Source organism: Pezoporus occidentalis, unplaced genomic scaffold (genome assembly GCF_034315485.1).
Source record: "Pezoporus occidentalis ecotype Australia unplaced genomic scaffold, CSIRO_AGI_Poc_V1 ctg54, whole genome shotgun sequence".
In the NCBI taxonomy this organism is placed as follows: Eukaryota; Metazoa; Chordata; class Aves; order Psittaciformes; family Psittacidae; genus Pezoporus; species Pezoporus occidentalis.
Window position 1 is genome coordinate 5,502,172 of NW_026915877.1, and position 22,688 is coordinate 5,524,859.

The 22,688-nt window shown below is 48.1% G+C and overlaps 2 long non-coding RNA genes across 2 annotated transcripts; one reads left to right on the forward strand and one right to left on the reverse strand.

Annotated features, from left to right (window-relative positions):
* Positions 1 to 5,210: 5,210 nt before the first annotated feature.
* LOC134173636 (uncharacterized) lies at positions 5,211 to 17,335 on the reverse strand. Its single transcript, XR_009968331.1, has 3 exons — positions 16,378 to 17,335; positions 6,383 to 6,670; positions 5,211 to 5,898 (listed from the first exon to the last, which is right to left on the reverse strand). It is a non-coding gene; the product is annotated as an uncharacterized LOC134173636 (long non-coding RNA).
* Positions 17,336 to 19,944: 2,609 nt separating this feature from the next.
* LOC134173637 (uncharacterized) lies at positions 19,945 to 22,393 on the forward strand. The gene is made up of 2 exons (XR_009968332.1): positions 19,945 to 20,708; positions 22,068 to 22,393. It is a non-coding gene; the product is annotated as an uncharacterized LOC134173637 (long non-coding RNA).
* Positions 22,394 to 22,688: the final 295 nt, after the last annotated feature.

The window sequence follows — 22,688 nt, forward strand, 5'->3', positions numbered from 1 at the left end:
GTCCCATGATACAGGGCTTCCCTGTGACGCTCCATGTATCCTCCAGACAGTGACACAGTGGCAGAGTGCTCAATGGCAATGAAGAAGGCGAGTCCCATGACACCAGCAGCTCAGGCTGCGTGAAACCATTCTGTCAGGCCTCATTTGTCATACCCTGTCTGAAACATTAACTTGTTCCCAAAGACTTTTGACTTTATCAGGAGTCACATGTCCCTCTGTGATCAGCATGGGGCTGCCATCATTGCCCCATGGTGTGCTCTCACTTGCCTGGGAGCATCATTATGTGCTTGAAGCTGAGCTAGACCATGGTTGTTTTCCCAGGCAACGCTGCCCAGCACAGCTCTGCTGCTGGTGAACATGGAGCACATCAGGCTTTAACAGCCTGCAGCACATACCAGCAGGTGACCCACAGAGGTCTCCTTCCTGATCCAGGGAAGGCAGACACCAAAGGTCTGCACAGGAACACTGTCAAACCATGTGCTTATGATGGTAACGAGACCCCGAGGCTGGCTGAACTGCTGCTTGCAGCTGTAGAGAGTGGCACAGAAAGATTTCGGGCCAGAGGGGAGGCATGATGCACCCTATGCTGCTTCTCCTATATGACTTATTTTGTTCTTTTTCTCAACACGTACAGCACTTTCCAAGCAGTGATGTGAGCTGCTCTGAGACAAGAGGTGAGAGACTAAGGGGAGTGAAAACAGAAGACATGGTGATGTAGCATGAGTCAGGCTGGGGCAATATGGGTGGTGATCACAGCAGTGGTGGTGTGGGGTGGGAAGTGAATGCTGATTCCCTTGGGAAAAGCCAGGTGCTCAGAGGGTTTGTGAAGTGCTCCCTCAAAAGCTTCTTTGTGTGTACAGCCCATTTATGCACCATTCTCCAAATGGGGCCAGGATTTGACTCATTATGAGTAATAGGAATGTTTTAAACAGAGAAAAGAATACTAACTCACTTAAAAATATAGATAGGTCTACATTTGGCTGAACAGTACAAGGCCAGTAATTTTCCACAGCATACTGCCAAATAACTGAATGTGACATTCAAGTAGCTCGTGTGTAGGTGTTCCTCAGGAGAAAACACAGCTTTAACAAGGACCATTTTCCAAAAGAGAAGACTAAAGGTTGGGTATCTAAATAAGACTTTACAGAATCTAAGTAAACAGCTAAATTTCCAGAAATGCCAAGCTTCTCTTGAGGCTCTACAGGTGGTGCTGACAGCCAACACTTCTGAACGTCTAGCTGCTTATTGGCAGCCTAAAGCGCATTTGAAAATAGTAGCCCATGTGGTTAATAGAGCTCATAACAAAGGGTGACATTGTTGGATTAAAAGCCATCTCTAACTAATGACAGGTTGCAGGATTTCCAGGCGACATGAGAAACTGCACGGTTTAGAAACACTTTGCATGAAAAAGTTTCCACTTCACGTTTGGTAGAACAACATGGGTTTTGGAAACTGTCATTTTCTGAGTAACCCACGCATGGCTTGCTAAGGGACAGCTGTTGCTAAGTGCTCGTTCAAAACCACAGAAGGAACCAAGGCTGGAAACTGGAATTAGGACTCAGCAGCTCCTGCCCACAGCTTGGATCACGTACAGTTTACATGCAGCTGATTTTCAATTAATAGTGAAAATGGGGGAAAATTAGTAAAGTAATCTCAGGATAATCTGTAAACATGATTGTTTTCTGTCCTTTTGAATACCACTTCTTATTCATCATTATAAGCATCCTTACAAATAAATTTGCTTTCCAAAAGGTGCAGGTTTTCTTCAATTGTGTTTTCTACCAGTATTGTAATTGTTGATAAGAAATTCCAGCTGTAAGTAGAATTTTATCTATAATGACGTTATCTGGGGGAAAAAAAACCAAAACAGGGCTGAAGTCTAAGATGAGTACTGTGACAATGTGTTTTGTTTAATGGCTGTCAGTGGTGTCCCAGAACCAGGACTGCTGGTTCTGCTGCTGGCCGGTGACTTGGGGAGGATACCAGGTGTGCTCTGCTTGCAATTGTTTTCTGGGGCCCACATACGTGTAAAGAGCAGGATATTCGCATGCAAGTGTACAGTGTTTGTATTAAGGTGTGATAATGGCATGTCCATGTGAAAGGAGTACTATGCACATAAATTGTCATGCACAGACATTAGAATAAACCTATTAATGTTAATGCAAATATCCTGCTCTTTAGAAGTATGTGGGCCCCAGAAAACAATTGCAAGCAGAGCACACCTTTTGCTGTAGAGCAGGTTTGCCCTGTCACCCTTCCACGCAGAAAACTCTCCCAACCAGACTGCAAGTATAGCAAAAGCAGGCTCCTCTGTTTTGAAATTATTACCATGGTAACATGAAACCCTTTTGTACTTCATAAATTCTGCCTCTTTGGAGCAGCTGAAATTTCAAGTAAAACCACTTCACAATGCTTTGTGAGCATAGAAACAGCTCACACAGTTTAAAGATGACATAGAGGAAATTTTTTGAGTACTAAGGAGTTGTTGGACCCCCAGACCAGTCACCTCATTTAGTAAAATGATCTCTTTTCAGACTCCTGTGTCTTTGCAATTGAACGGGAAATCTGCCATCCTGAGGAGTGGAGCCCCACTTGGCCCAAGCAGCCATTGCCGAAGCAGCCATTAGACAGATTACTGGGCACTCTCAAAGCAAATCCACCCCAAGAAGGTTTATGGGAATGTTCCTGTGCCAGTGCAGCCCCACAGAACCCCATGGGCAAGGCACAGGAGGCTTCATCGTGCAGCAAGCAGCATGGTCACAATGCCGTGCAGTGGTAAGCGCCATTCCCTTCCCACCACAGGAGAGAGCAGGCAGGGCTGTAGGGACCTTCCCAGGTCCAGGCTGCCTGGACGGGCACTGCTGCCAGCAGAAGCATGGTGGGATGGCTCAGGGTCAGCACAAAGCTAAACAATGAGGCCTCTTCAGCCATAAAAAACCACACAAGCCAACACTATTATTCCTTCAAAAATACACAGTAACAGATATTTTTGTTAAAGTACCTGAAATGAGGCTGTACATGAAAAAGCCTAACTAATAATTAATTGAAGCATTGCTAAGGTTTTAAACTCTTTTAGCATCATTAAAATCTGTACATAAAGACTTTGCCTATGTGCTGGAGGTGAGCTGCAGAAATAATAACCCAGATGACCTTCCAAGCTGCTGCTTGTCATGAACTGTTTCCTTTTGCCTTGGGGAAATTTCTAAATATATATATATATGTATGTATATAAGCAAATAAGCAAGTCTTTCAATTGCAAGGTAGCGACACTTGCATCACTGCCCTTTCCCAAGTGTACATCACCATTCTGAGTGCAGCTGCTGAGAAAACCCCGGGAAGTATTGGGTTTGAAATTAAAGAGTTTGCTTTAATATTTAGCTGTGATAAATTTGACTGAGAGTACATGTATTTCATCAGGCGTCTGTGAGTCAGGCGCATGAGTCACAAAAGGAGCCAAGCTCGAGCTGTTGAAGCCAGCCGGCGAGGCCTGTCCTTGCAGTCCCAGTGCTTGCGTGCAAAACTCTCATTAATTCCTCTGAGGAGATTTAATTAGCATCAGGACAGGACGGAGGACATGCATACTCTGAAGAGGGCCTGACCCTGAGCACCTTCTTTATTTCTCCTTGTTCAAGTCCTTACATCGCCCGCACACCTTTATGTTGTAAATCCCATGGACTTGGGTGGCATCAGGGAGCCAGGTGCAAGCACAGAGAGGAGAACCCCACTCCAAGTAATTAACAATAACGTATAATTGCTACTAATTCAGTTTTACACAAATTACACAGTATTATTAAATTAAGCAAACCATGTTCTTGCATCTGAGCGTTAGCAGCATAACTCATTTTCATTCCATTTTTTGAAACAGCGCTTGTAATTAGTCCTCTGCTTTCCAAACCGATCACATGCAACATTTTGTTTTTACCAAAACACCCACCAAAAAGTGTTCAAGTTCTCTAATTGCAAAGATTCGCTTCACACGGCTGTGCAACGTCTTTCTGCTCTGGGTGTTATTTAGGAATAGCCAACTGGAATTTATTGAAATTATGTTGAAAAATAAATGATTAAAATTGCTCCCCAGCTGGGTGGGAGACCTCGTGTGCCAAGTTTCAGCCCATGAGAACTCTCACAACGGAGTCACGGGATACGTGGCTGAGCATAGGAGGTTGGAGTGGAAAATACAAGCTCTTTACTATCTCAAAGGCCAAGACCATAATATGGGTGAGCTCTCCCCTGCGGTCACTGGCTCCATAGGCACTTGGCACACCTCTGCTTGGTGCCCTGCATGGTGTCACGCTCACAGGGCTTTGCTGAGCAACGCACCAGCCCCTTCCTCCCCACAGCCCCAGGCACCATGGCCAGGTTGTCCCCCCTACCCGCTCCTGCCTGGTGTGGGCTTCCCCAGTGCACCCAGTGCCGGTCCTGTGCTTGCCGGCCCCGCTGGCGCACTCACCCCCTTCTCTTCCCACTTGGCTGGGAAGGGTGCTTTTTTTGGCCTCTGCTTCCGTCATCTGGCATTTAAATGTAACAAGATCTCTCATTGCTAACATTTATAGCAGCAAAATATTTAAGTTCCAGGGCTTGTAACACATGTTATTAATGTCCCGTTGCCAGGCCCAGCTGAAGGCTCCCCAAACCCTTCCCTGAGCTCACTTCGGGCCCATGCCAGCAAACAGACATTGTCCCTGGCTGCACAGCAGCAGGTGAGAAGGAGCTGCTTGGGGTGACCGCTGAGCACCACAGCCACTAGCATACCCCGGGGTGGCTCTGGAGCCCTGGGCACACTCGTGGCACCAGGAAGGAAAGGAAAAGCCCACCAGTGCTCCCCCAGGGTAATGCCTGACTGTGAGTGATTGTGGGGCCTTGCAGCAGCAGTATGGTAGTGATGGCTGCCTCTCAGCATACCCTCATGGGGCTTCTCCCATCCACTGCCAGTGGGCATCAAGTTGCAGGCACCACCACATGCTGGCTGGGCAGGAGATGGCAGCAAGTGCAGAGCAGTGATGGCCACATCACCTCTGTCTCCCACCAGCACACTGACTCCATGAGCTGCACCCAGAAAGGATAGTTAGGGTTGGAGAGGACCTTAAGATCATCTAGTTCCAACTCCCCTGCCATGGGCAGGGACACCTCACAGTAAACCATGTCACCCAAGGCTCTGTCAAGTGGGTCTATGTGATGGGGCAGAGAAGCAAACAGAACGACAAGCTATGACTTCAATCAAAGGCAGTAAATTAAAGACAATGTTTTAAAGTGGCTGATTTAGTAATGCATGTGCTAGTGCATGTATTTAAATGCTCCCACCGCTCCCACTCAGCCCTGGCAGCCAGTCTGCAAAAACTGCCTGGAAAGGAAAGGCAGAAAGCAAGCACAGCCTGGTTTGTCTCCTGCCCCTTGGCCCCTCCTCACCCCTCTGTGGTGTCCACAGTGCCAGGCTGCCCAGCTGGACACTCCTGCCTCCTCAGCACCAGTGCAGCACAGGAGGGGAGCTGTGCAAAGGCACTGACACAAGCAGAAAGCAATACCTTGGTTCCACAATTCCCTAATAAAGATGTTCCTGACTTTTGAAAAAGCCTGAAGCAACATCAGACCTTTAAAAAAGAGTTTCTTGTTCCTGCTCCTGTTTTACATTTTGTTGCGATAAGCTCTGAGCTTTGGAAGCTGGTCTAGATTAGTCTGTGCCAGGCGCTGCATGTGCAGGTGTTCTTCCCTCATGCGCACGTGCTGCTCAGCGCTGCTGCTCTGCAGTGGGTGAGCGACAGGGGTGGCTCCTGGCCATCGTTCACCAGTCCATCCTGGCAGTGGTTTGGGGTCATCTGAAAGCCATGGATCCTCGGGGCACCTCAGGGGGTGCAAAGAATAAGACAAGAGGTTTCTGTTCCTTACAGTCACAGCAAAGAGCTGGAAATATAAACCCCAAAGGCTCAGCCTGGCAATGCAGGGAAAAAAAAAACAACACATTTTTAAGGCTCCAGATTTTTGAGCCAGTCTCCAGATCTATCTCTTTGCAGTCCGAAGCCCTGGGTGAGCCCTTGCCTCTGCAGGAGCAAAGCAGGCAGCCAACAGCTGTCTTGGCCACTATTATCCTTTCCTCCCATATATCTTTTTCAGGACTTCCCACCTCACCGTGGGCTTAGGAATCCCTCAAAGGTCCCAGTCACCTGCACCACCCCTAAAAGACCTACTCTGTGACAGGTTTCTTCAGCCTTCTGCTTGGAGGTCATGGCCAGGCTCTGTGCTGGAAAACCACACTGAGTATTCCAGAGCAGCTCTTTGCACATGCTCTTCTATTTAAGGAGCAGACACAGGAAAGAGGAGGGGACTGCAGTAGCCAAATTTAGACCTAGAAGTGAGAGGAGGTATTGTATGTGAGGGCTTGGCCCACCTTTTTACAACATCTGCCAAGCAGAGAAAGTGATTCAAATGCCTCCAAAGCACAGGGCATGAGCTCAGAGCAGCAGATGATAGGTCCTTAGCAGCTCCTCTGAAGTAAAAAGGGTGGCAGCCTCAGCATGAAGGTAGTTCTCATAAATCAATTCTCATAAAGCCAGGCACCATTTTTATTTTCCTCTCCAACAGCTGATTAGGTAGCTGGTGAAGGGAAGATGTGTAATTCATCCTCTGACTCAGGACAAGGAAACCAAGTCTGCTCGGCTGTGATGCTTCTGAACAGCTGGAAAGGGAAAGAGGGAGAATGTCTGTTAATATTGGACGTGACAGAAATAACCCAGCAATATATCAGAGGGTGACAGCCTAACACAGTTAAGGGCAGCATGTGCTGTGAGATACCATTATATTTTAAATAAAGTACTTTGCAAGGTCCCAGATTTCTTCATTTCTTCCGTGACTGGCATGGATGAAGCTGCAGCTTGACTAATGTCCTTCTCTCTTGGGCAAGCTCAAAACAACCCAGCTGGATGCTAATCTGCAGGGTCCTTTCTGCAGAGCGCAGTTGTCACATGCATGGTAAAACACAGCTGAAATATACTGTGGTTCATAGCAAAGTGCCACTGCCATAGCTCAGCTCCAAAGAGTGCTTGGGTGAGCTGGGTGTAGGGAATGGGAAGCAGTTACAAACAGTTGTATAACATCCCCTCCCCATGGCAGCTGCTTTCAGCAGACAGGAGTGCAAGCATGAAGTAAGAAATAAATCCAGGTCATAGCTGTAAAAACGATGCTTTACTTTACTAGCCTTAACATGATTTATTTGGTTTAGGTTTATTTTTGCAAAGCAGTAAGGAAACTTTATAGATTTGCTGATAATCCTAGACTCATGTGAACAATAGAATCACAACTGCTGACCAAATAAAGGAAGGGCTTTCATAATTTAGGAAAGTGAGAGATACATATATGAAAACAAAGAACAACTACACAGAAAATACACTACATGCACACACGAGTCTCCTGCCACATTATAATCCTGTGTAGTTGGATATTTGGGAATTAGAGGAGTTAACAGCTCATACATAGCTTGACCTGAAGTTGTGAGGCTGAAATCAGGCTCCTCTATGGATCAATTGGTAGGCTGTGTGCCCTGGCATACTTAATTAAATTGAGGTTGTCTCATTACCTGGGATGCGAAACAAGCCAGCAGTCATACCAGGCACAGCGCTGACCAGGCAGAAGGGCAACAGTGAGGAGTGCCTTAAACTCAGGGGCACAGCCAGCATGCATCTCCTTTACTAGGAAAACAAAGGGAGGGATGAGCAGCTTTCACCAGTCTGCCTTAGTTTTGCGTTCTTTGACTTGTCTCCTCCATGAAAAAGACACCAGAGCCACCATTCTACAAAGATTCAGACTTAGTGCTGGCATTTAAAAACATGAGTTACTGCCCAAAGCGATGAAACTGACCTAAAGGCATGTTTACAGACCAGCTGCAGGGCAGGGCTTCTCTACTGCTCTGGATTTTCACTGGGTTTCCACTGCAGAGCCCAGCAGATGTCCACGTGCAGGCCCAGTGTACCAGCAGCATTGCACTACATTAAGTTTTGTTCCTTGCCTGTGTCACCTGTGGCCTTCTCATGCCCAGTACACAGGTACAAAAACTGGAAACACAGCAGGAAGAAAGCATAAGCTGTGATTTTGCTTGGCTGCACTGGGATGACAAGTCCTGGAGTACCGAGTGACCGTGACTGGGACTAGTAACACAACGCAGGGGAAAGGGAGTAAAAGGGAAGTGCTCTTCTGGATGGGGGCTGCTTATTTAGCTTTAGTGCCATTTAATTAAAAAATCTGCTCTAATGAAGGCAGAAGAAAATGAGCGTATTTTCTCGAAAAAAAACCATAAAGTTACTGAAATTAGTTCTGAAGCATTTCCGTTTAAAAGCCTATTGCTGTGCTGTACCTTATGTAGTAAAGGTAAAACTGAGTAATGCTCCTTTGTAGTGGTCAACACCCTGAGCTGGTATTTTGTAGGCAAATACAGCTGCAACCCCCAGGTTCACAGATGCCCTCTAAGTCCAGCCTACAGCCCACACCTGAGCTGCCCATGTTGTCCCCAGGTGCTCAGCTGGGGTCTAGCCCAAATGCCTGCAGTTTGCAAAGTGATTGCTCTGCCACCAAGGTGTTGCCACCAAGTTTGGCGGGGCTGATCAGGTCAATGGTGGGGGTCAGGATGAGGGACAAGGATACTCTGCGCAGTGTAAGGATATGCTGAGCTGCAGGGGAAAGCCATTACGGTGCCTGGAAAAGCTGCTTGGGGTCTGACCTTGCGCAGCAGCATCCTCACGCCAGCAGCCCCGCATTTCCTTGGCAGTAGACATTTCCTGTGTGGGAGCAGGTGCCTTAATTTTTCATAGAGGCCTGGGATACACAGCTCTGGTCAACTGCTAGTGCTGTCTTGAAGACTGCTATTTTTATCATCCTGATAAAATAATTACTGCTAGAGCTGGAGGTGAGTGCAGGAATGTAAATATTTGTCAGTGGGTTTGTTGCAGATACAGAGATGCACCACCAGCTTGTGTGAGGACTGATGTCTCATCAGCATGCCTGCCCAGCCTGCCAGGTCTGCTGGCTAGCACATAAATAATTACTGGAAACTGCATTTGGTTTTACAGAAGGAGTTTGTACAGTGTCTGCAGCACAAACAAGGTGAGGCTTTCAGAGCCGCAGTGCCTGTTTTAGTGCAAAGGCACTGTAGCACAGAGCTGCCCCAAGGCCATTTGAGTAAGCCAAACGGCAGTGGTAGGACAAGTAATTAATAACCAAAACAGATGAACAGCAGGGAGAGAAGATGGAGCACAGTGCTCCAGTTTCAGCTCTGCCAAAGCTGGGATGTACAGGCTGGTGAGAGGGACCCATCGTCCTCCCTCTGGCTCATCCACACTGCTCTTCCGTCCCAGAAGTGCTGTGAAAGGTAGAAGTGCCAGTGCTGTCCACTTCAACCCCTTAATGATTTGTCCCATCAGTTTGCTTCATTATCAGCTGCACCACGTCAGGAAGGACAGCCTGCTCCTGCTCCAGTTCAAGAATCAACTGAATGGCTCTGTTTTCCTCACTTTTACATTACGTACGTTTCCTCAGGTGGCTTTTAGCAGATTGGCTACAGGACATTTGTTCTGATGACACTCTTCAGCACATCCATTGATTTGCTTTTATTGTTTATTTTCCTGCCTTCAGTCTTTGGCAGCAGCGATAAGGGTGCCTGCTGCGTAGCCCGACAGAGTGTTTGCTGGCTGCAGAGCAGTGCGATACCCCAGAGCGCCTCCGATGGACGGCGCCGAACGTCCCCACGGGCCCGGAGACCCCAGACGCATACAGAAGTGTGCGCTCTCCGTGTGCGGTGCAGCCAGCTGGCCTGGCCAGAGTGCGCAATACCAAGAGCAGCCTCCCCTTCCACAGTGCAGCGCACAGCGTGGAGGTTACCTGCCACGGGGCAGATCGGGCTCATCGCTGCATCGCTGAACAAGCCACTCTTCACAGAAAATGACTCTGCTGAGACACCTACAGCTAGTCAGTGCAGAAAGTACTGCTCGTGATGGGGCTGATGTCACTTACAGCAGAAATTGATGAAAAATGTGACTGCTTCGGTTAACCCTGTGGATGTCCTGATCTCACTTGTCTCTTGTCATTCGGTTTTCAGCTTGCTTTAACTGAGTATGCAATGCTGCAAGCCTTGAGAAGAAATGAATGGGTCTAGTCCATCCAGAGACAGCCAGTGAAAGTGTTCTGTGCCACTATGCATTTTTAAACAGCTGGCATGGTCTAATAAAGAGCTGGCTGCATTTCAGTTGTAAGTGAAGAGCTTGTCAGAGATGTGGCCAATAAAAAAAAAAAAAAAAAAAAGGAAAGAAATTCTGCGTGCCTATTGCATGAGAAGCATTTCCACACAAGGTGGCACCTGTCTCCTTCCCTTCTAGCCTTGCTCCGGAGAAGCTAAAAAGCATGTGAAAATATGCTCTGAAAATTAACTCCTAGCAAATAGGATGCATAATTCATCATTAATTCACTCATTAACTAACATTTTTTTCCTACGTAGTGACAACCAGAAACAGAAGTAAATTTTGCTGTGATCAACACCAGTATTCAGCAGTGAGGAGTGAGCACAACAGATGAACCTGACAAAAGCTGCTCACACGAGCCCAGGCTTTGGGACAGGCAGATATTCACTAAGAGCCTCCCAAGGCACAAGGAGGGTCCCAGGAGCCCAAGTGGACCCTGCCCAGCCTCAAGTCCTGCTGCAAATGAGGTTTATATACTCCTGGCAGGTCTGCCCTGCACTTCATCTGATGGAGCTTAATGTTTTGTGCCTATAATTTTAAATGACAATTAAGGTATTTAGAATACTTCCTCATACACAGTGCATCAGCTCTGCTGATGACATGCTTTTGCATCAAAATGCAAGGTGCTGAAGAGGCTTGCCTTCCACTGCAGGCTTTTGCTTCTGATCCTGGCCTTTCCACACAAAGAAAATGCAAAATATTGTTACATATTAGAAGGGCAGTGTAGCTAGAAATAGGCTGTTCGACCAGGTAGCAGAATGGTAACACCATTTTTTCCTGGCTGAGATGCCTGGGCTGCACTGGGCAAGGTAATCAGTGCCTATTAAAGTGGGATGTCCTGAGTCTCACAGCCCAATGTGCCCACAGTCATCCCTGGTCCATCCCAGAGCTGGTCCCAGGGCTGATATACTCAGGGAGTTAATTTTCTGCAGGATCTGTCTGGTCTTCATAGAACAGGAGAGTTATGAAGGAATTACAAAAATAGCACCTCTGTCATGTTTTCTGTAAGAAACTAAGGATCCTGGATTAGGTGGTTTTGCCAAGAATTTATAGACAGATGCTTCTCATTCTTTAGACTCCTCTTGAAATGCAACAAACACGCCACTGAAGGCTGGGACTGGCCACCAGGAGTGCATCCCTGGAGCCAGTCTCAGCACCAGCTTGGACCCATCCATCAGCAAAGACACCCTGGGCAGCATGGGGGAAAGCACACAGTGCTCTGGGCCAGGGTGCAGCGCAGTCAGGCGTCCTGGGTTCAGCAGTAGCAGTCATTTTTCTCCTTCTTGGTAGCTGGTGCAGTGCAGTGGGGTTCTGGAGAATTCACATCCCAAATTACAGTTTGATTGTAAGCCCTATCATGTGACCCAGAAGAAGAATGATTTTAAATGGGGCCCTGAGCAACAACAAGCCTTTGAGCAAATTAAACGTGAGATAGTTCATGCAGATGTAAAAAATGTACTGTACACTGCAGGTGGGGAGAACGGTCCTACCTGGAGCCTCTGGCAGAAAGCTCCAAGGGAGACTCGAGGTCAACCCCTTGGCTTTTGGAGTCGGGGATACAAAGGATCTGAGGCCAGCTATACCCCAACTGAGAAAGAGATACTGGCAGCCTATGAAGGGGTTCGAGCTGCTTTGGAAGTGATTGGCACTGAAGCACAGCTCCTCCTGGCACCCTGGTTGCCCGTGCTGGGCTGGATGTTGAAAGGCAGGGTCTCCTGTACACATCATGCAACTGATGCTACATGGAGTAAATGGGCTGCACTGAACTCGAATAGGAAATCTCAGTCGTCCAGGCATTCTAGAAGTCATCATGGACTGGCCAGAGGGCAAAGATTTTGGAACGTCACCAGAGGAGGAGGTGATGAGTGCTGAAGAGGCCCCACCATATCATGAACTGTCAGAAAGTGAAAAGCAGTATGCCTTGTTTACTGATGGCTCTTGCCGTATTGTGGGAAAGCATCGGAGATGGAAGGCAGCTGTATGGAGTCCTGGACGACAAGTTGCAGAAACTGCGGAAGGAGAGGGTGAATCGAGTCAGTTTGCCGAGGTTAAAGCCATCCAGCTGGCCCTGGACATTGCTGAACGAGAAAAGTGGCCAGTACTTTACCTCTATACTGACTCATGGATGGTGGCAAATGCCCTGTGGGGATGGTTGAAGCAATGGAAGCAGAGCAACTGGCAACGCAGAGGTAAACCCATCTGGGCTGCTGCACTGTGGAAAGATATTGCTGCCCGGGTGAAGAACCTGGTGGTGAAGGTACGTCATGTAGATGCCCATGTACCCAAGAGTCGGGCCACTGAGGAACACCAGAACAACCAACAAGTGGATAAAGCGGCTAAGATTGAAGCGGCTCAGATGGACTTAGATTGGCAACATAAAGGTGAATTATTTTGGGCCCGGTGGGCCCATGACATCAGGGCACAGCCCCAGGCACCCAAAACCAAATCATCCATAGCCCCAGGCACCCAGAAACTCAGGCACGCACAGCCCCAAGGAAGCACAGCCCCTCTGACCTTGCAAACTTGCTGCACAGAGCCTTGGTGCGCTGCAATGCAGAACTGTTGTTAGACTCATTACTCCCGTTGTGGGATACAAAATGCCATTCTTGCCAGCAATGCTGGTTAATTTCTGTCCCAGCACTGAGTGGAAGTTAAAGGTTCAGTATTTCTCCTAAAATCAGAGCTGGGCTGGGGAGGGGTAGGTTTTTTAGTGTAGCAAAGCACTGTGCTACAATTACAACTTTTTTAAAATGGCCTTTTCTAATATAAAAGGAAATATATTTCAAAGTAATGAAGTTCCTATATGGCAGTCTAGACATCATGCTCTGAAAATGTCAGCTTGGGATGACATTAATGAATCATTTTTTTGGTTAGGTATTTTGCTGATGTGGAAATTCATCAAAATCGACTCTCTTCACTGAAATGTGTTTGCCTTTGACAGACTGGCATTTTACAATGGGAAAATGGTCTGTGTGAAAACTGCCAACAGTCCCAGCCAACATGATGCTATTGAGAGCCTTTTTCCATTCTAAACGTGACCACTGCCGGCTGCAGCCTGCACACATTCACTGCACCTCACCCAGGCCAGCTTGATATCACCAGCTCCTGTTTTCCCATGGGTCAACCCAAAATACCTTGGCTTTGAATAGTTATCAATGCCAGCTGTTTTTGGAGGTTAACCATTAACTCTGATGGCAATGTCTGCTGCATGCTGCTGTGGGGTACTGCAAGTAAAACAGCCTGGTTTCAGTCGTGCTGTTAGACAGGTGTGTTCTGTCCACTGCACTGACTCTTTGGTTCTGTTTTTTCACAACTTACCTGTGGATTGGGGGTCAGCTTCTGTGCTTTCTGGGATTGCAAATGGGAGCCTGAGTTCAGGTTTGGGCAGGGGTCAAACATTGCCGTAAGTGAGCTCTTTGCAACACCTTGATCACGCCCCTGGCTTTACAGGACTGGCATTACTTTGATTCATTGTTTCAGCACACAGAGCTGTGAAAGGTTAATTTCAGATCTCATGAACATAGGCAGGGTGTTACTGCCTTGGAACTGCAAGCTGAACTGGTTCAGATTTAAACCCATGTAAGTGAGGGGTGGTTGTGGGTCTGAGAGATAATTTATCTAAATTCCTGAGTCATGAAATGTAGCTACTCTTAAATGTCCCATTTCAAAATCACGCCACTCAGTGCTAAACACTGCTGTAAAGTAAATTTTCATGTTCCCAAACAACAGGAAACAGAATTCTTATGCTGCAAGTAGATTTGACTATAGCATGAACAAAATCACAACAGTGCTTTTTCTACATCTAAAACTTTTTTTCTGGCACATGACAGCCTATGGAGGTACTGAGTTTCTGTGATGGCTTATGCATATTTAACAAGCATGCATATTTGCACAACAGCTGGAATGATGGCAAACTGAATTGCTGAAATATCTGAATATAGAAATATGCATACATGGTTTAGTTTGTCCAAGACTGCAGATGGGGTCTGACCTCACCACAACAGCCTAGATTCGGATGGGGCTGGCCCAGCCAACCTCCTTGGGTCCCTTCCAACCCAGCCATCTGATGGCTGTTTCCTCTAGGAGCTGTGCTGCAAGGTCAACATCTGCCAAAGTCAGCAAGGTGTTCCAACACACAGGTCCTCTGATGATAAACTCACACCCAGTGCCAAGGTATGGAACTCTGTCATGTCTCTGACAGAGAAATCACTGCAAAAACCTCCCTGTGCTGTCCTTGGAGACAGAAATTCAAACCTTGTCTCTCCCGCAGCTGCTAACTGGATGGGCTCACGGGAAAGGCCTCCTGGTTGAGAGGATTGCCTGTCCCATGCTGCCTGTTCTCTCCCAGCAGTGTTGTGCAGGGGCCTTTATAGCCATCATTACCAATCGTTGCTATAGCTGCATTTAATTCTGCAGCCCAGTAACTGGATGCTGTGTCACAGCTCCCCCACATGCCAGTCAGCCAGGACAGGAGGGATGCAGGCTGCCTGCGCAGTTTGTATAATGCCACGCTTCTGTTCTTAGCTTTGGCAGTAGGATGGGTGCCCATGAGGGGAGCAGAGACCCTCACACCCACAGGTCCCCTGGCCTGCATCCTGGGGACTGTCCAGGCTGGACCAGAGCCACCCCTGCCCACCATCTTGTTTACACCTAGAATAGGAGAATCTAACCATCTGATAGCCACTGGTACCTCTGGGCATGCAGAAAAAAAAACCAAACCCAGTCACATACTGACTTGTTCATAAGACTCTTCTTCTGGCTTATTTTTTGTTTTATTCTAAAGCCTCTGTTTTACCCATCCTGGCACATTCTATGCAGGCTGAGAAAGAGTCAAAGTCACAGAGCTCTCAGCTTTATGACTATGAAAATATATGAACTTCTTTTTTTCTGAGTTGTAGAGGTCAAATTATTAACCCACTTGTTTCTGCCCTGGCTTCATGTGTCATTTATTTAGTTTTCTAATGAATTTCTAGTACCTCATCTGTTTAAAATGCTCAATTTTATAAAAACAGACTGTTTCAAGCACTTCCAATCTCCTCTGTTTGGTATAAGAACAGAAGAATATAGAGGTTTTCATATGTTAGACTAGAAAAGAAAAAACTTGGAAGGTCAATTTTATGGATGACTTTCAGGGTGATGAACGGACCTGAAGATCAGATGAACATCATGTAATAGGGACTTAACGTGACTGCTCATTAATAAATGCTTAGCCAGTCTGGAACAGTTTTAAGATAACCTGTGACTCTTCCGGGATATTTACATGCTTTATTGCACAATTTTCATCTGCATCCAGTAAGTGCTTGGCACAAACACTTAAAAAAATTAAATGGAACATGCCAAAACTGTATTTCCAGAGAATTACCGCAGTTCTTGAATGACTAAAGCTACTTGCCCTTCAGTCCCACACCTCCCACAGCAAAGTGCAGAAATCCCTTGTCTTAGTGTGCAAATGAGGCATAACAGTGCCTCAGATCTGCAGCCTTCAGAGATACTAGGGTTGGATAAGGAAGGGATCTTGGGGGTCATCTGGCCCATTTAATTCCATCTGCAGGTAATTTGGGTTTATGCAGAAGGGCCACACTAATGAAAGTCTTTCTGAGCCTTGTTCACAGGGTAAGAAAGGAGCAGGGCTGTCCTCCAGCACCCTGTGACCTCAGTACCATGCCACCCTACCCACCCAGAGCCACTGGGCACTGTCATGACTTGCCATCCCGGCAGTCAGGTCCTAGCACAGGAATGCCCTTCCTAATCCTCTTCTCTGGCAGCACTGTGAACAGCCCAGTTTCCACACAGCCCTTCTCCAAGGGCATGCTGTGGCACACAGGTCCACCACAGCATCCCTTTGCATGCATTTTCCAAATTCAGCTCACATATCTGTGAGAACACTTATGGCCCCATTCCTGCCTCCCTCTGGCCTCCAGGCTTGTTAAATCTCTGCCTTTGAGGGCTGTGAGATTTCAGCAGAATCCTTGCCCTGTTTGGTGATTTAAAACCTTAAGAACCGTGGTGAAGCTGTGGAGCTGCAAGATCACTTACTTGCATTAAGGTAGGTCTCTGGTCCTCAGAGTTGCAGAGAACAGCAAGGGTATGTCCTGAAGGCTGCAAGAAACCAGTTTGATTTTCATATTATGATTTTTAACCCCTCTCAAGCTTCTCCCACCTGTCTCCAGCTGCATGGTCTCTGCCTGTCCAGTGCTGTCACAGGCCTTGGGGCCTTGGACTCCCAAGCCTGTAGAGTGGGACAGCAGGTTGGGGAGCAGTGCAGGACAAACGCTGCTCCAGCCTTTGTGGAGAAGGGGAAAGGCCATGGGGACACATGGCCAAGCATGAGAAAGGAGATGTGTAAGAAGAGAGAAATGATGATAAATACAGGGAAAAGGAACCATCTGAAACCCTCAAAAATACACATTTCAAGTCTGCTTGATTGGGACTGGGTGCAGGAAATAGGGAAGAAAGGCAGGGATGGCTTTGCAATGCTCCTGCACGTGTGTCCACAAAGCACTGAAATACAGAGCCAGCACTGGCAGGACCAGGACATCTCGTCTGAAAGCAGCATTTATTCCCTTTATGGGCATTCCATCTCAATAAAGTTGGATAAGGTAAGGTCTGGACACCTTATTTTAATATAAGGGAGCTGGTGTAGCTTCATCATTACTTGAAAGCCCCTAAATCCCCCAGGGCTGTAGGAAACTGTCTGAGCAGCCATGCAAAGAGAAAACTCAGATGCTACAAATTTAGCACACAGAGCAATGCAGCAGCTACCACCAAGCCCAGCCATGCTGCCATGTCCCCCTGCTCCAGCCCTGAAGTAGCCACAGGCACCCCATCAGTGCAGGGCATGGTGGCAGGAGCTCACAGCTTGTAAGAGACAGGGCTGGGGCACAGTCAGCCAAACACCACCTAAGGAGAAATTTTTTCTCCTGTTCTTGAGCTGTGATTGGGCTTGACAAGCACAGTGGCTTTATGAACTCTGCTTCAGCCCTGTGTCATGTGCCTTGTTGTGGTTGAAATCTCCACTCAGTTCTCCCTCCTGCCTGCACCCACAGGCACCGGCATCTGTAACATGCACTCACAAGCCCTGAGAGGGAAGGACAAAAGGATGAAAATACCCATGGAAAAAAAAAAAAGTAGACAAAAAAAGGAGAAAAAAAAAAAACAATCAAACAACAGGCACTATCTGGATTCAGAGCCTGGAGAGGAGGAACATGCTGGGAAAGAAAGGCGCAAGCAGAGAGGAGGAAGAGTCAGGGAGCACCATGGAGCCCATGTTTGCTCTCCTGCCAGCTGGTGTCCTGAGTGAGGGAGAGCTGCTTCCCTGCTCCATCTTAGCAAACCAGGCAGCATTCCGTCCATTTGCATTTTGTATGAGCCTCTGTGGATGCTCTCAGCAGATGATCAGTGAATGCAGGGCCGCGAGGAGGGCTGGCCAGGAAGGGGCTGCTGCTGGCTGCAGAGGGGATGGAGCAAGCTGAGAACTTGCTGGCAATGGCATTCGCCACAGTTTATGTAGGACTGGAGCAGCTAACTCCAATACAAAGAGGCACAGAGAAGCCGACAGCTAATGACAAAACCTTGCAGTAGTTTCTTGTTGTATAGGACAGGACAGCAGCTGGACCACTGGTGAGCTTTAAAGGTTGGAGAGGGACCATGGAGAGACCTGGCAGCCCTAGGACCTTCATGCTCCCCTGCACGTCTCACACCTGTCCTGGGGCACAGCAAGATCCAGCCCTGCAGCAAATGCTTCCAGCCAGCCCTCCCTCTACATCTCCATCACTAGCTCCTGAGCCACCGTCCCCAGCACTTCTCTCCCTGTCACACTGAATGATGCATAAACAACAGAAACCTGTGCAGACATACCCTTTTTAGGCCACACATAGTACAGAGCACCACAAAAAATACTAACAATTAAGCTGAGAATATAATGGAAATCCTTTGATTTTTCAGGATTGGGTTAAATACAGCCCTTATTCAGGATCTTGCAGATTGTTCCTGTTAAGACTGGAAATTCACAAGGAAGTCAGGTATTCATTTCTTGAAACCTGTTAGTTTAAAAAAATAATACCTCTAATTCTTTTATTTTTTGCACATACTGCAGGAGACAGTTTTCTTGTTCAAAATCAAAATTCCCTTTTACCACCAGTATTACAGCCAACAGTGTTCACCCTGTTCCACAAGCCTTGGCTCTTCTGCTGGTCTGTGGCTTCTTGCTGCCAGCACTGCCTGCAGCTGCTGTTTATGGTGGACACACTCATCCCAGTGCTTGTAACCAGCTCCCAGCCCATGCCAGCCCCACACAACCACGGTGGGTACATGCCCTGCCACGGGGCAGGTACGCTAACCCCCCAACAGCCCCCACTGGGTCAGCTCATACAAGCCAGTTTCTAAGTGGGGACAGAAATTTAACAGAGCTGATGTCTTTACCAATTAACAAAACTATGTCCTGAAGCTATTCCTTCAGCTCCTGCTTCTGAGTACAAACCATCGTTTTATCATCTACAAGCATCTGTGCATTTGGAAGAAAAAGAGGTCTCACGTCTGACCCCGCAGCAGGCATTCTGCTTGTGAGGGCTGAAGAAAGAGAAGTCTAGGACTCTGCTCTGCTGTGTAGAAGAAACTGCTGCCGCCTCCGCTTTGCGCTCGCTTTCATGTCCCTGCCCTGGCACACTGCTGAACCAATTTGTGATTGCTAGTGGCAAAGCAATCCAAGGTCGCTCTCTCCCCTCAGCCATGATGTGTCTGCACACTATCTGCAGCAGGGAGACACGCATCCCTTGCTGGGGCTGCTCCAATGTGGCCCTAAACAGGGCTCTCCATCACCGCAGCTCACTCTTCCTCAGATCTCACCACTCCCCTCGCCAAGTCACACAGCTTGTAGCTGCCACCAGAGTGGTACCAGGGTCAGCCAAGGCAGGAACCTCTTTTGCATAGAAGAGCACAAGGCAGGTCAGGATGACAGACCAACCGGTTCCAGGCACCCTGCGCCCATTGGCACAGAATCCCAGCTATGGGATGGAGATCAACAGCAGTGACAACTGTACAGCACTGCAACGCTACCACTGTGTTTAGCAAGCACTCAAGAAAATTGCCTTTTGGAACAGGAATGATTTATGGGATAAAGTATACTTATTGTCTGTGCTACCGGCTGAGGCAGGGTGAGGATAACAAACGAACCGCAGGGCAATGGCAGAGGTCTGGCAGGAGCCACAGGTTACTTAGGGGCGGAAGAAGAGCGCTGCTGGCAGCCAGAGCAGGGAAGTGGCGGGCTAGCCAACAGCGCGACCGTGATACAAGAGAGGACAGGAATGACCTCATCAGCCATCGCCTCACTGTGTGCTTTCATGGCGAGCAGCTCTGCACTGCCAACCCCACTAGTGCCACGGATGGGACTGTCAGCACGGAGGTGACACTGGAGAGGGAGCACTGACAGCAGAATCTGCTGTGCTGCAGGGACAGTGGCTGGCTCAGGGTGTGTGCGACAGGGCTGTGAGAGCCCAGCCTGGGCATGCTGCCTGCTCAGCTCTCCCGTCAGATCATGACAAAATGGAATTTGTTGTGAAATAGGTAAATAGGGGACCAGAGGCTGCCGAGCTACTGTGCCCAGGACCCAACTGTCCTCCTCCTGCGCTTACCCTAGCAGGGTTGTCCCTGAGCCTCTGGTTAACAAAAAAAGACACAAATTCCTGTAGTCTTTCATTACAGAATCACAGAATCATTATTGTTGGAAGGGACCTCTGGAGATCATCTAGTCCAACCCCCCTGTGTGGGCTCACCTGCTGTGCTCCCCTCATACTTTCAAAACACTTTTTGTGGCTGTAGCGAGCAGGAACAAAAAGCAGTGAAGGAAGGCAAGGTGAAACCTAACTTAGCCTGGGCATGAAGTCCCTGCATCCAAACAATCCCACTGCTGATCTTTCTTCTCACTTTAATTGCCATCATGCATGAAGGAATGAAAGGAACTCCACATTTGGAGAAGCAATATGCCAAAACCAGTGTTTGCTGTTGAAACTGATCCTCTGTGCTGGGCCAGGGAAAGAAGTTGTCCAGGAAGGGCACGGATGGGCAGCAGTGATAACGCAGTAACTACAATAAACTCTCACACTGCTGGCTGTGGAGACAGCAGTGGAGTGCATGCGGAAACACCGTGTGGCTGCCTGTGCTGAGGCCACCAGGCAGGGCTGGGGCAGTGCCCCAAGCTCCAGCAACAAAGCCAGTACCTACTCAAACCAGTGGGTTTAAACCCAACGGGAACAGCTTTTCCTGAGGCGCGCAAGGGACCAGCCTGGTGCTCCCAGAGCATGGGAGCGTGGGCCAGTGTGCATGGCTGCTGCCTTGGGCCTGCACCTCTTGGGAGCCCATTGCAGCAGGGCAGGACACCCCGGAGCATGGGCACGGCACCTCTCATCTGCCCAAACAGGATTTAGATAGAAAGGTGTCTGCAGAGCACAAACTCCCCACCCAGCCCCAGGAGGGAGCCAGCATGCCATGCTCAAGGTAACTTACTGGGTGTGGAGAGAAAAGCAACTCAACTTTGTCCACAATTCCAAGAAATATTCCGGCAGTGAAGCAACAGCACTCAGCCCCTCTGGCACAGCAAACACAGGCAGATCAGTGGCTCGTTGCATAGCTGCAAATTTAAGGCAGCTAATTTTTGCCTGAAATAAATGGGCTTATGACGGTGTTTCACTCCAGGGGAAAACATGTCCTGACAAGCTGTAGTTACTTGCCATGCCCTGAAGGTTTGTGGTGCCTGGTTTCTTCAGAGCATTTTACCAATTTCTCCCAAAGCCAGGAACAGGTTTATACCAATAATAAATAAGGCAAAACAAAGAACCAGAGCAAACAGTTGATAAAAATTCACCTTTTGCCCGCCCTGTTTGCTGTTCTGGATCTGCAGCACAGTGAAGGGAAGGGGAAGGGGCCAGGGCCAGGGAGAGGGAACGCTCTGTGCTACTGTTGGCATATAACCTTGTTTCTGTCAGGTAAAAAATCTCCCCAGTGCCTTTTCTTCCTTTATGCTGATTGCCAGAAATCATTACTAGAGGAATACACCAGACATCTCTTAGATTGTGAATTTTCATGAGTTCTCTGCTAACAAGCAAGATCTGCTAATTTAAAAGCTGACACTAATGCACTTGTGTGAGCATGGGCTCGCACACACTGCTGTGATGGTGGTGCAAGAGCCTGCTCCTGCTATGAGCACAATCCGTCCCCTCCTGTCCAGCCCCGGCACCCACAGCCTCCTGCCTTCACTCACAGACCAGGGCTGCTCTCCAGACTGCCCTAGTATCTCGCTTAGCAGCAGCTTTAGGGAGCATGGCATTGCAACAGAGGTGCCACAGGAGAGACATCAGGAATGAGCTGACCCGAGAAGAAATTGCTCAGGCTTGTTCAGAGCAGACGTTACAGCAGCTCAGGCAGGACACAGCAGGTGAAGCATCTTTCTGCCATGCAAAGGCTGACATGCGGCTGTCTATTTTAAAATAGCATTTAACATTACTAGAGGTGTTGGATGGGTGCAGGAGCGCTGGCTCTCCTGAGCTCTTCTCTTGCTGAGAGCCTGTCTAGATTGCCATATGTTATTCTGCCGTATACTTCACCATGCTTTATTTGTCATCCTTTAGCACATATGCTAACAGCTCTACTGCCTGGCACTCAGAAAGTCTGAATTTAGCTCTGAATCAGTTACAAACAAACACTTTCTTGGGGCAATGATCTCCGCTTCTCACCATCCTCACTTCCCCTCCTTGCTTTGCAAAAGAAGAAAACAGGTAGTTGGACTAGATGATGATTGTAGGTCCCTTTCAACTGAAAATATTTTCCTTTCCCTTCCTGTCCCTTCTCTTCTTGCAGCCTCTGCCATGGCAAGCAGGAAGGGAAACCACGCCTGCAATGCACGAGTCGCCCTGCAGTCGGTGGGAGAGAACAGCCACGCTTTAGCTGGGATATATTTAAAGCTGTCCTAAAGGAGAACTACCACGAGGAAAGTAATCACAAAGGAGGGAACCAAGTGTGAGTGACTTTCTGTACAGGTTGGGCAGCAAGCCAACCTGCAGAGAATCAGGTGCCAAAACCTGTGCAGCCATAGCAGCTGCTATCCCTTCCCCTCATCATCAATTCTGGGAAGCCAAGCGCACGAGTCAACTGTTTCTCTTGATGCAATTGTGTTTACTTAAAAAGCACATGCTTGTTCCTTTTACCTTGGACACAGCAGGGACAAACACCACCAGGAACATTGCTTACTCACAATTTCTCAACCTACTGTTCCAGGAGATTTCTGTCTCTGCTCACTCAGCAGGGCCACCCTCCAAAATCTTGCCCCTTGCCACATGCAGGGTGAGGGGTGGGTCCCTGCACAGAACAGGGCACACTGGGGCAGAGGGCTGTGGTGGGTCGGGGATAGGGTTTCACTGACCACCAGGCAAGGATGTAACAAATGACAGCTGGGTGTGCTGGGATATTATTTTTAGTTCA